The 12815-nt window shown below is 42.5% G+C and overlaps 1 pseudogene; it reads right to left on the bottom strand.

Moving 5' to 3' along the window:
* The window catches only part of LOC102142323 (signal-regulatory protein beta-1-like), a 59262-nt pseudogene that overhangs the window by 23956 nt on the left and 22491 nt on the right, over window positions 1-12815 (bottom strand).

Raw genomic sequence — 12815 nt, 5'->3', positions numbered from 1 at the left:
TTACATGGTCACAGCAGGAGGGATAGGGAGAGTAGGGAGGTACTACACACTTTTAAACAACCAGATCTCATGAGAGCAGCACCAAGAGGGAAATCCACACTCAAGATCCAATCACCTCCCACCAGGCCCACCTCCAACACTGGAGATTACAATTCTACATGAGATTTGGTGGGGATACAGAACCAGACCATATCAGTTGAGCAGCTGACTATACATAAATGAGTAGTAAGTAGTGAGCTGGGTCATGATGCAGGGGCCATCTCCTAGGACCCAGCACAAAGAGACACACCCAAACAAAGTAATGTAAACAGGTATAAATATAGCAATAGCAAAAGAAATACCATAACATACTTTGCAAATGTTGTGCTAGAAATACTAATATCTTAAGAAGTATAATTTAAGGTAAAAAGTACAAATGGTTGAAAGAGGAATATTTCCTTTTATGAAAGTAACAACTAGCCTGGAAGATATGAGTCACAAAATATTATACCTCCAAAACTATAATTTAGAATATATGACTCAAATATTGATAGAATAGTTTCAATAATTTGGCAGAATCTGTACTTGGAGCAGCAAAGTGACTTCCTGTGAACTTCAATCTTTCAATAAAGATCTATTAGATGCATAGATGCTTATATGAGTGAAACAATTTTGTGGAAATCATATGGATAATTGAGTTTCAAATTTAAGTTGACTTTGTGCAGTACAGATACAGCCTGAATGTTTAAGAGAAACAGAAGCCTGGGAAACCATGAGCTAAAATTCTCCTTCCACCAAATTTAGCCCTGCACTCATGACACAAGGTGCAGATAATGAGATAAGGCTGCGGGACAAGTGAGGAGTCGGTGAATGTTTGAGAAGAGCACAGTTTAAGCTTATGGGCTTAGGAATCAGAACTTCTAGGTTTGAATTTAGTTCTATCAGTCCTAGCAGTGTGACCTACGGGAACTTGTTTAACATCTCTGTTTCTTCAGTTCCCTAAAATGGAAATAATAATCATATCAACTTCATAGGTTTGTTACGGTCATAAAATGGATTAATATATGCAAGTTACTTAATAACAGCTGACTGTGTTCTAAAAGTTAGATATGATTCTTATTAGGTAGTGTTTTGGTAATAGTAATAGTTTTAAAAAACAGACTCTCTACCTTCAAGGATTTATGATGCAGTGCAACAACCCTGGTCAATGGCTAGGGGGTGTGCAGGTACCACCACATAATGAGTGTGGGTCATGTGTCCAGCCTTATAATCACAAAGTCATTATTAGCACCAGGGTCATGGTGTAGGCCTGGCCTCAGGGGAATCACTATAACTAGAGCGAGTCTCATCCCAGTAAGTGTCTACACAGACATTTATGGAAAAGGAGCTTTGAATCTTGTCTCATGCAAGGATGGGAGAGAAGAAAGTCCTTCCAAATGGAAATCTATAGGAACAGGTGAAATGGGCTGAGAGGGTGAGAAGACATCATGTAGAAATACACCTGTGTAGAGCAGGCTGCACTCACCTGTGAGTCCCAGTAGCATAGAATGAGGCAGCGGTTGTCCAGGTGGGCTGGGAGACAAGGATGGACATTGCTTGCTGTCTTCAAATGTCTGCATGGAGACGCCCTGTCCTCTGTGATCTGGACCTTGCCTGTCATGATGTCCGAGGAGGGAAGTTGCTGTGGGAGCTAACGGCCGTGAGACTGGTGCAGTCCTCCATTGTGAAAGAGGAAGCAGACATGGTTGCCACTGCAGGGAAGTTGCTGATGTTTGTGTCTGCAGTTCCCAGGCCTGCAGAGCTCAAGCCAATACTGGAGAAAGGTTGACTAACCTAAAGCCTGTTCTCTGTCCCAGAGGCAGTCTTCTCATGCCAGGTGTCCCGTGGCCTCTCCTCATTTGACAGCCCTGATCCAGAAAGCTCTGCACCTAAGAACTGAGTTTGGATCTTCCGAGATTGATTCTAGGTGCGGGAAGATTGAGGCTCTGTTGCTGTAGCTGCTTTTTGGAATGGAACCCAAACTCCTGGATGACCCCTGCACAAGGTCCCTCAAGCCAACAAGTAACAAGCTGAGCAAATCACAAACAACAATTCTTTTAAAATCTAGCAGTGAAATGAGGTCACAGGGCAAACCACTGTCCCCCAGGTTGGAAATTAGACAGGAGGATATAAAAAATCACAACCTCCTAAATCCAAAACCTCCATAGAAACCAGTGCTGGGGTAGGAAAGCCTACTGTAATTGAAGAATTGCTAGAGCTTGGTGTGGATCAGTCTGAGTTACAAACTCCAGGAGGACCCAATCACAGGCAGTCCCACACTTCTGTGAGTTTTACCTCCTGGAGCTTGATTAGGGCCTCTGAGTGAATATGAGAGAAACACTCACCTGTGTTTCCAGGGAGGAACAAGGAAGCATTTTGAAATACACCAGAGTGTTCTTCATTCTTACCATGCCCAGCTCCCAGGAGAAACTATTTTACCAGAGCCTAACCTGCTGGGGTTTCGTCAAAGCCTAACATGGGGAAGGGAAGGACCCAACTCCAGTCTCCTGGAGCCATCCTGGGGGCACAGGTTAACAAGACTGTGACCTCTTCTGCCAGTGATGAGTCCACATAACATTTTAGGGAAACAAATAATCGAAAGAGAGATTTGACAACAAAGATGAAAATGCAGTGAAGAAATGAGAAGTGAAAATGCTAGGAGTGAAGGTCAAATTGAATGTGAGTGGAGTTATAGAAGTATAAATAGCTGACAATGGCATTGTAGACCCTGTTACTGTTCAAGAGACTTCAGATGGGCACCAGGGGGACTTAGAAAAGGCAAACTTACCATAAATGAAACAGGAGTGGTGACAAACAAAGTGTTGGTGTCCCAGAGAATGAGACGCCAGCAACAATCTTCACATAGAAGGAACTTTTGCAGAGATTTCACCACATTAAAAGTACAAAGGGAAAGAGCTGGCAAGATGGTTGAATAGGAATAGCACCAGTCTGCAGCTCCCAGTGAGACTAACACAGAAGGTGGGTGATTTCTGCATTTCCAACTGAGGTACCCAGCTCATCTCATTGGGACGGATTAGGCAGTGGGTGCAGCCGACAGTGGGTGCAGCCTACGGAGGGTGAGCAGAATCAGGGTGGTGTGTCACCTCACCTGCAAAGCCCAAGGGGTTGGGGAACTCCCTCCCCTAGCCAAGGGAAGCTGCCAGAGACTATGCCATGAGGGTGCTATCTGGCCCAGATACTATGCTTTTCCCATGGTTTTCACAACCTGCAGACCAGGAGATTCCCTCGGGTGCCTAGACCACCAGGGCCCTGGATTTCAAGTACAAAACTGGGCAGCTACTTGGGCAGACACCTAGCTAGCTCCAGGTTTTTTTTGTACCCCAGTGGCACCTGGAATGCCAGTGAGACAGAATTATTCACTCCCCTGGAAAGGAGGCTGAAGCCAGGGAGCCAAGTGGTTTAGCTCAGTGGATCCCCCCTCATGGAGCCCAGCAAGCAAAGATCCACTAGCTTGAAATTCTTGTTGCCAGCACAGCAGTCTAAGGTTGACCTGGAACACTCGAGCTTGGTTGGGGGAGGGGTGTCTGCCATTACTGAGGCTTGAGTAGGTGGCCACTGGGATGTTCGAACTGGGCAGAACCCACCACAGCGCAGCAAAGCCACTGTAGCCAGACTGCCTCTCTAGATTCCTCCTCTCTGGGCAGGGGATCTCTGAAAGAAAGGCAGCAGCCTGTTAGGGGTTTATAGATAAAACTCCTATTTCCCTGGGAGAGAGCACTTGAAGGAAGGGGTGGCTGTGGTCACAGCTTCAGGAGACTTAAACTTTCCTGCCCACCAGCTCTGAAGAGACCAGCGAATCTCCCAGCACAGCACTGCTCTGCTAAGGGACTGATTGCCTCCTGAAGTGGGTCTTTGACCCCCATGCCTCCTGATTGGGAGATACCTCCCAGCAGCAGTCGACAGATACCTCATACAGAGAACCCCAGTTGACATTGGCAGGTGCCCCTCTGGAATGTAGCTTCCAGAGGAAGAAGCAGGCAGCAATCTTTGCTGTTCTGCAGCCTCTGCTGATGATACCCAGGCAAAGAGTCTGGAGTGGACCTCCAGGAAATTCCAGCAGACCTGCAGAAGAGGGCCCTGACTGTTAGAAGGGAAAATAACAAACAGAAAGCAATAATATCAACATCAACAAAAAGAATGGCCAAGCAGAAACCCCATCCAAAGGTCACCAACATCAAAGATCAAAAGTAGATGAATCCATGAAGATGAGGAAAAACCAGCACAAAAATGCTGAAAATTCCAAAAACCAGAATGCCCTTTCTCCTCCAAAATATCACAGCTCCTGCCAACAAGAAAACAAAACTGGACAGAGAATGAGTTTGATGAATTGACAGAAGTAGGCTTCAGAAGGTGAGCAATAATAAACTTCTTTGAGCTAAAGGAGAATGTTCTCTAACCCAATGCAAAGAATAACCTTAATAAAAGGTTACAGAAACTGCTAACTAGAATAATCAGTTTAGAGAAGAATATAAATGACCTGATGGAGCTGAAAAACACAGCACAAGAACTTCATGAAGCATACACGAGTACCAATAGCTGAATTGATCAAGTGGAAGAAAGGATATCAGAGATTGAAGATCAACTTAATGAAATAAAGCATAAAGACAAGATTAGAGAAAAAAGAATGAAAAGGAACGAACAAAGCCTCCAAGAAATATGGGACTATGTGAAAAGACCAAACCTACACCATTTGATTGGTTAACTGAAAGTGACGGGGAGAATGGAACCAAGTTAGAAAACACACTTCAGGATATTATCCAGGAGAACTTCCCCACCCTAGCAAGACAGGCCAAAATTCAAACTCAGGAAATACAGAGAACACCACAAAGATACTCCTTGAGAAGAGCAAGACACATAATCGTCAGATTCACGAAGGTTGAAATGAAGGAAAAAAGTGTTAAGGGCAGCCAGAGAGAAAGGTCAGGTTACTCACAAAGGGAAGCCCATCAGACTAACAGCAGATCTCTCTGCAGGAACCCTACAAGCTAGAAGAGAGTGGGGGCCAATATTCAACATTCTTAAAGAAAAAAATTTTCAACCCAGAATTTCATATCCAGCCAAACTAAGCTTCACAAGCAAAGGAGAAATAAAATCATTTACAGACAAGCAAATGCTGAGGGATTTTTGTCACTATCAGGCCTGCCTTACAAGAGCCCCTAAAGGAAGCACTAAATATGGAAAGGAAAAACCAGTACCAGCCACTGCAAAAAATGTAAAGACCATAGACATTATGAAGAAACTGCATCAACTAATGTGCAAAATAACCAGCTAGCATCATAATGACAGGATCAAATCACACATAACAATATTAACCTTAAATGTAAATGGGCTAAATTCTCTAATTAAAAGACACAGACTGGCAAATTGGATAAAGAGTCAAGACCCATTGGTGTGCTGTATTCAGGAAACCCATCTCACATGGAAAGACACACATAGGCTCAAAATAAAGGGATGGAGTAAGATTTACCAAGCAAATGGAAAGAAAAAAAAGCAGGGGTTGCAACCCTAGTCTCTGATAAAACAGACTTTAAACCAACAAAGATCAAAAAAGACAAAGGAGGACATTACAAAATGGTAAAGGGATCAATGCAAAAAAGAGCTAACTATCCTAAATATATATGCACCCAATACAGGAGCACCCAGATTCATAAAACAAATTCTTACAGACCTACAAAGAAACTTAGAAACTTACACTCCCACACAATAATAGTGGGAGACTTTAACACCCCACTGTCAATATTATATCAATGAGACAGAAAATTAACAAGGATATTCAAGACTTGAACTCAGCTCTGGACCAAGCAGACCTAATAGGCATCTACAGAACTCTCCACCCTAAATCAACAGAATATGCATTCTTCTTAGCACCACATAGCAGTTATTCTAAAACTGACCACATAATTGGAAGTAAAACACTCCTCAGCAAATGCAAAAGAATGGAAATCATACCAAAGAGTCTCTCAGATCACAGTGCAATCAAATTGGAACTCAGGATTAAGAAACTCACTCAAAACTGCACGACTCCATGGAAACTGAACAACCTGCTCCTGAATGACTACTGAATAAATAGCAAAATTAAGGCAGAAATAAATAAGTTCTTTGAAACCAATGAGAACAAAGACACAATGTACCAGAATCTCTGGGACACAGCTAAAGCAGTGTTTAGAGGGAAATTTATACCACTACATGCCCACATGAGAAAGCAGGAAAGATCTAAAATTGACAACCTAACATCACATTTAAAAGAATTAGGGAAGCAAGAGCAAACACATGCAAAAGCTAGCAGAAGACAAGAAATGACTGAGGTCAGAGCAGAACTGAAGGACACAGAGACATGAAAAACCCTTTAAAAAATCAATGAATCAGGAGCAGGTTTTTTGAAAAGATTAACAAAATAGACCACTAGCCAGACTAATAAATAAGAAAAGAGAATAATCAAAGAGACACAATAAAAAATGATAAGAGGATATTACTATTGATCCCACAGGAATACAAACTACCATCAGATAATACTATAAACAACTCTACACAAATAAACTAGAAAATCTAGAAGAAATGGATAAATTCCTGGACACACACACCCTCCGAAGACTAAATCAAGAAGTTGAATCCCTGAATATACCAATAACTAATTTTGGAATTGAGGTAGTAATTGATAGACTACCAATCAAAAAAAGCCCAGGACCAAACGGATTCACAGCCAAATTCTATCAGAGGTACAAAGAGGAGCTGGTACCATTCCTTCTGAAACTATTCCAAATACTACAAAAAGAGGGACACCTCCCTGACTCATTTTATGAGGCCAGCATCATCCTGATACCAAAGCCTGGCAGAGATGCAACAAAGAAAGAAAATTTCAGGCTAATATCCTTGATGAATATTGATACAAAAATCCTCAGTAAAATACTGGCGTACTGAATCCAGCCTCACATCAAAAAGCTTATCCACTACAATCAAGTCAGCTTCATCCCTGGGATGCAAGCCTGGTTCAACATTCACAAATCATAAAAGTAATCTATCACATAAACAGATCCAATGAAAAAAACCACATGATTATCTCAATAGATGCAGAAAAGGCCTTTGATAAAATTCAACACCACTTCATGCTAAAAACACTCAATAAACTAGGTATTGATGGAACATATCTCGAAATAATAAGAGCTATTTATGACAAACCCACAGCCAATATCATACTGAATGGACAAAAGCTGAAAGCATTCCCTTTGAAAACCAGCACAAGACAAGGATGCCCTCTCTCACTACTCTTGTTCAACATAGTATTGGAAGTTCTGGCCAGAGCAATCAGGCAAGAGAAAGAAATAAAGGGTATTCAAACAGGAAGAGAGGAAGTCAAATTGTCTCTGTTTGCAGATGACATGATTGTATATTTAGAAAACCCCATAGTCTCAGCCCAAAACTTCCTTAAGCTGATAAGCAACTTCAGCAAAGTCTCCAGATACAAAATCAAAGTGCAAAAATCACAAGCATTCCTATACACCAATAATAGACAAACAGAGAGTCAAATCATGAGTGAAATCCCATTCACGATTGCTACAAAGAGAATAAAATACCTAGGAATACAATTTACAAGGGATGTAAAGGACCTCTTTAAGGAGAATTACAAACCACTGCTTAAGGAATTAAGAGAGGGCACAAACAAATGGAAAAACATTCCATGCTCATGGATAAAAAGAATCAATATCATGAAAATGGCCATACTGCCCAAAGTAATTTATAGATTCAATGCTATTCCCAGTAAGCTACCATTGACTTTCTTCACAGAATTAGAAAAAACTAGTTTAAATTTCACATGGAACCAAAAAAGAGCCTGTATAGCCAAGACAATCCTAAGCAAAAAGGACAAAACTGGAGGCATCACTCTACCTGACTTCAAACCATACCACAAGGCTACAGTAACCAAAAGAGCATTGTACTGGTACCAAAATAGATATATAGACCAATGGAACACAATAGAGGCCTCAGAAATAACACCATGCATCTACAACCATCTGGTCTTTGACAAACCTAACAAAAACAAGCAATAGGGAAAGGATTCCCTATTTAATAAATGATGGTGTGAAAACTGGCTAGCTATATATAGAAAGCTGAAATTGTTCCCCTTTCTTACACCTTATACAAAAATTAACTCAGGATGGATTAAAGCTTTAAACATAAGACCTAAAACGATAAAAACCCTAGAAGAAAACCTAGGCAATACCATTCAGGACATAGGCATGGGCAAAGACTTCAAACTAAAACACCAAAAGCAATTGCAACAAAAGTCAAAATTGATAAATGGAATCTAATTAAACTAAAGCGCTTATGCACAGCAAAAGGAACTATCATCAGAGTAAACAGGGAACCTACAGAATAGGAGAAAATTTTTGCAATCTACCACCTGACAAAGGGCTAATATCCAGAATCTACAAGGAACTTAAACAAATGTAAAAGAAAAAAACAACCCCATCAAAAAGTGGGTGAAAAATATGAACAGACACTTCTCAGAAGAAGACATTTATGCAGCCAACAAACATATGAAGAAAAGCTCATCATCACTGGTCATTAGAGAAATGCAAATGAAACCACAATAAGATACCATCTCACACCAGTTAGAATGGCGATCATTAAAAAGTCAAGAAACAACAGATGCTGGAGAGGATATGGAGAAATAGAAAAGCCTTTACACTGTTGTTGGGAATGTAAATTAGTTCAACCATTGTGGAAGATAGTGTGGCAATTCCTCAAGGATCTAGAACCAGAAATACCATTTGACCCAGCAATCCCATTACTGGGTATATACCCAAAAGATTATAAATCGTTCTACTACAAAGACACATGCACATGTATGTTTATTGCAGCACTATTCACAATAGTAAAGACTTGGAACCAACCCAAATACCCATCAATGATAGACTGGATAAAGATAATGTGGCACATATACACAATGGAATACTATGCAGCCATAAGAAAGAATGAGTTCATGTACTTTGCAGGGACATGGATGAAGCTGGAAACCATCATTCTCAGAAAACTAACTGTTCAAAAACCAAACATCACATGTTTTCATTCATAAGTGAGAGTTGAACAATGAGAACAAATGGACACAGGGAGGGGAACATCACATACCGGGGCCTGTCGGGGGCTGGGGGGCTAGGGGAGGGATAACATTAAGAGAAATACCTAATGTAGATGATGGGTTGATGGGTGCAGTAAACCACCATGGCATATGTATACCTATGTAACAAACCTGCATGTTCTGCACAAGTATACTAGAACTTAAAGTATAATTTAAAACGAAAACAAAAACAAAAAACAAAGAAAGTGCAAAGGATAAGGTGCTGGAAACAAATTCAAAATTAGGAAGATGATGAAACACCAAAGTAGAAACAATGCTTGCTCCATATCAGAAATGTACAAGAAGGCGGCAAGTACTGATCCAACTACTCTTGATACATTTTTACAAATCAAAAAGCACTTGAACTCTCAATGTTTCTAATGCTTTGAATTACAGTGCAGTAATAAATATTTATTTCATTATATTTTCATTGCCTCCTACATTTGTAACTTTGTTTCTAATATTTTGACAAAAAATTGTAAAAGTCACAGAATGATCCTTGTTTTTCCAATTGGATATGGAGATTGCTTTCCCAGGTTTCAGGGTGCACAGTCATTTTTAGAATCCTGCATTGCCATGAAAAATGAGAACTGCCTGTATTCAGAATAATACAGATGGTAATAGGTGCTAAGGAAAAATTCATCATGTTAAGATAAATTAGAACGTCAGGGTAGGGGGGGAAATTGATATTTTATACAGAATGTTTTACATTAGTTGACATTAGGCAGAAAGAGTTGAAGGAGGGATGAAGGGAGCCATGTAGCTGTGTTGGAGAAGAGGCAGAGCAGTTTATGCCTAGGCTTTTCCAAAGAATCACTGTGGCTGAAAACTGAAAGCCAGTAGAGGGAGTAGGAGTGCTACCAGAAGAGAGAATGCTGGCTGGGACAGGGAGGGGTGGTGGAGGTGAGAAATGTGCAAATTAGGCATGTAACTCGGTGTTGTGCTGGGGCAGCCGAGAGAACCAATTGTTAATTTTCAGGAATTTTGCAATCTGGTTGTTCAACTGTTGATAGCTTGAAACTGTCTATGTGGGAAGTTATTACGCTGCAGAGATTGGCAAGCACTACAAATCAGCTTTTTGTTTTTCCCTTTCAGAAAGTCCATTGTTAAACGTTTACTGTCTCACGTAAGTGGACATAAGCATTTCAAAGGCAGAATTGAATACAGGGCTTTAAAAAAGAGAGAATGAGAAATCAAGAAGGACTCCAGGATGTTGGACTGTGGCGGTGTATCTACGTGTTTCTACCCTGAGCAGCAGGGCTGGGAAGGCTGCAGGATGCTAGGAGAACAAGTGTCCCATCACAGAGAAAGCAGGGAGAGCTTCTTTCTTTCTTGGTGTGAGACAAAGAGGAAGGAGAATCATTTTTTCTTAAAATTGGGATGGGGGTTCGTTTGTATTCAGGAAGCAATAGTGAACCTGAACAAGGCTGGGAAGTTGGGGTAGGCAGGAATCCAGAAGGCAGAATAACTCTTGAGAGGCTAGAGAGAGTCTGTGGTTTATGGTCAGTCCCAAGGCGATGGATGCGAGGAGTCCTAATGTGATTAGATATGGCGTGTTTCTCATATTCCAGGGAGGTGTCATGAGTCACTCTCAGAGCCCCATCCTACGGTCCCTGCTCAGCACCATGAATGGAAGACCCTGCTCCGGAGCATCAAGGACTCTGCAAAGGAACAACAGGAGCCTGCCGGCAGGCAGATATCCTGGGAGGACAGGCATTTGGAGCTGAGTCTGGGGAAGCTTCTCGCCAGCTACTTCTCTCAGGCTGACCCCTTCAAGGAAGGAAGGAGGCAGTACGGACTGAGGGTCCCTCATGGCAGAGGAGGAGGGAAAGAGCTGTGGGAAACACGTCTACATTTAGTCATCTGCTCATCATTCAGGAAATGATTCCTGAGAGCCTGCTATGTCCTTAGTGCTGGTCTTCCTCCTGTGTTGCCTATCGTGGGTGGACAGGCAGCCCTGAGATAGAATTTCACCTGCTCAGCCCTCCTCGCAAGCCCTGACACCCTTTCCCTCATCCCTCCCACTCAGGCACTGAGAGCCTGAGAGCACTAAGAGCAGCCCACTTGAGGCATCTCAACATTACTCTACAGTGGGGATTCCTTAGACCTCATGGAGTACAGCATCAAATAATCAAGAGATGGCCTGCAAGGGACCACCCACAGAGTTGGCCCTCATTCAGCCCCTTCTCCCCACCTCCTCCATGGGCCCCTAGGGTGCTATGGACATCTTTGAACACCATTGCTGTAGCCCACCTCCTGCAGCACCCACACACTTCCTGGGGTTGGGATTCTTCTAGAGGATTCCCTGAGACTTCTGAGGGTGCTGAGGAAGCCCCATCACCTTCTCCAAACTCCACTGAACCTGAGGCTGTGTGGTATGTGGGCTGGGTCCTCCTGCTGGCCTGACCTTCTGGAGCAGCCCTTGGCCCACCCTCCCTCCTCTACACTTACAATCAGGCCTTCTGCTTCCAGTGGACGTAGGCGGCAGAGACACCAATCAGCAGCAGCACCTTGGAGCCCAGGAGGAGACCTAGGAGGAGTGGGGCAGTAGGAGCTGGCACCAGGCCTGGAAATCAGGAGACAGGAGGAGCCATGACACCATCCCAGGGGCCTCAACTGAGGCTATCTGGGCTGGTCAGTTCTCCAAATCAAGAGTTCAGAATGAGAAGGTTGGAGCAATTCTCTACACTTTAACAAGTGCAGTTTGGTGTTGCAGAGACAGGGGCTATCAATCAGGCTTGTGGAATTCAAACCCTGGCTCCCAGACCTGTTCACCACCCAGGTCCCCTCTCTGAGCCTCAATATCTTTATCTCTAAAAGGGACAGCAAATGGCTCCTACTTCATAGCACTGGTTAAAAGGAGAAAATGCCAGGATGACAGTACAGTATCTGACACAACTGCTGCTCCTTGGCCCCCTCCCACCTCCCTCCTCTTTCATCCACGTGGTCATTTAGGCCAATAGCATGGCAAAGAGGAGTGAGACCTCTACTACGAGTTAGCAGATCTGAGTTAAATCTGAGTCACTTGCTAGCTGTCATTGTTCTAGGTATGAGATGCACCACCTGGGAATTTCAATGTCTTTGTCTGTAATATTTGCAAATTAGGATAAAGCCACGTTCCCACCCATGTTCAAGGGTTCTGGGGAGCCTTGATTGCTATATCACGTAGGAGGGAAATTAGACAACATCCATATAAATTAAAACACATACACCCTCTGACTTAGCAATGCCACTTCCAGTGGGCATCTTCCCCCAGAGAAGGATAACATATGTGCAGGGTCATCCACAGCAGAATTATTTCAAAAGCTCAAAGTTGGGAACCACTTACATATCCATCAACAGAAGACTACAAAATAACACTTGATATTTCCATAAATTGACATATTCTGCAGCTGGTAAACAATGGAGCAGGTCTCTATGTCCTTATATGGAATCTCAATAAGAAATTATATGGCTTGCATTTGGGAGAGGTTTTCCAATCACCAACAGAGCACAGAGAATGAATGAGAGAGGCATTCTAAACCTTTGAATAACTATGAAAAGGAGAAATACTGGCTTCCTATTCAGTTCTGTTCAAAGAGCTTTCATGTAGCACCTACTATGCACCAGACTCTTCTATGGAGAGAGTGTCTAATGCCAGGACGGAACGAAGCCTGCCTGG

The sequence above is a fragment of the Macaca fascicularis genome, chromosome 10 (assembly GCF_037993035.2).
Source record: "Macaca fascicularis isolate 582-1 chromosome 10, T2T-MFA8v1.1".
Lineage (NCBI taxonomy): Eukaryota > Metazoa > Chordata > Mammalia > Primates > Cercopithecidae > Macaca > Macaca fascicularis.
This window is presented reverse-complemented; position numbering and strand designations above follow the sequence as displayed.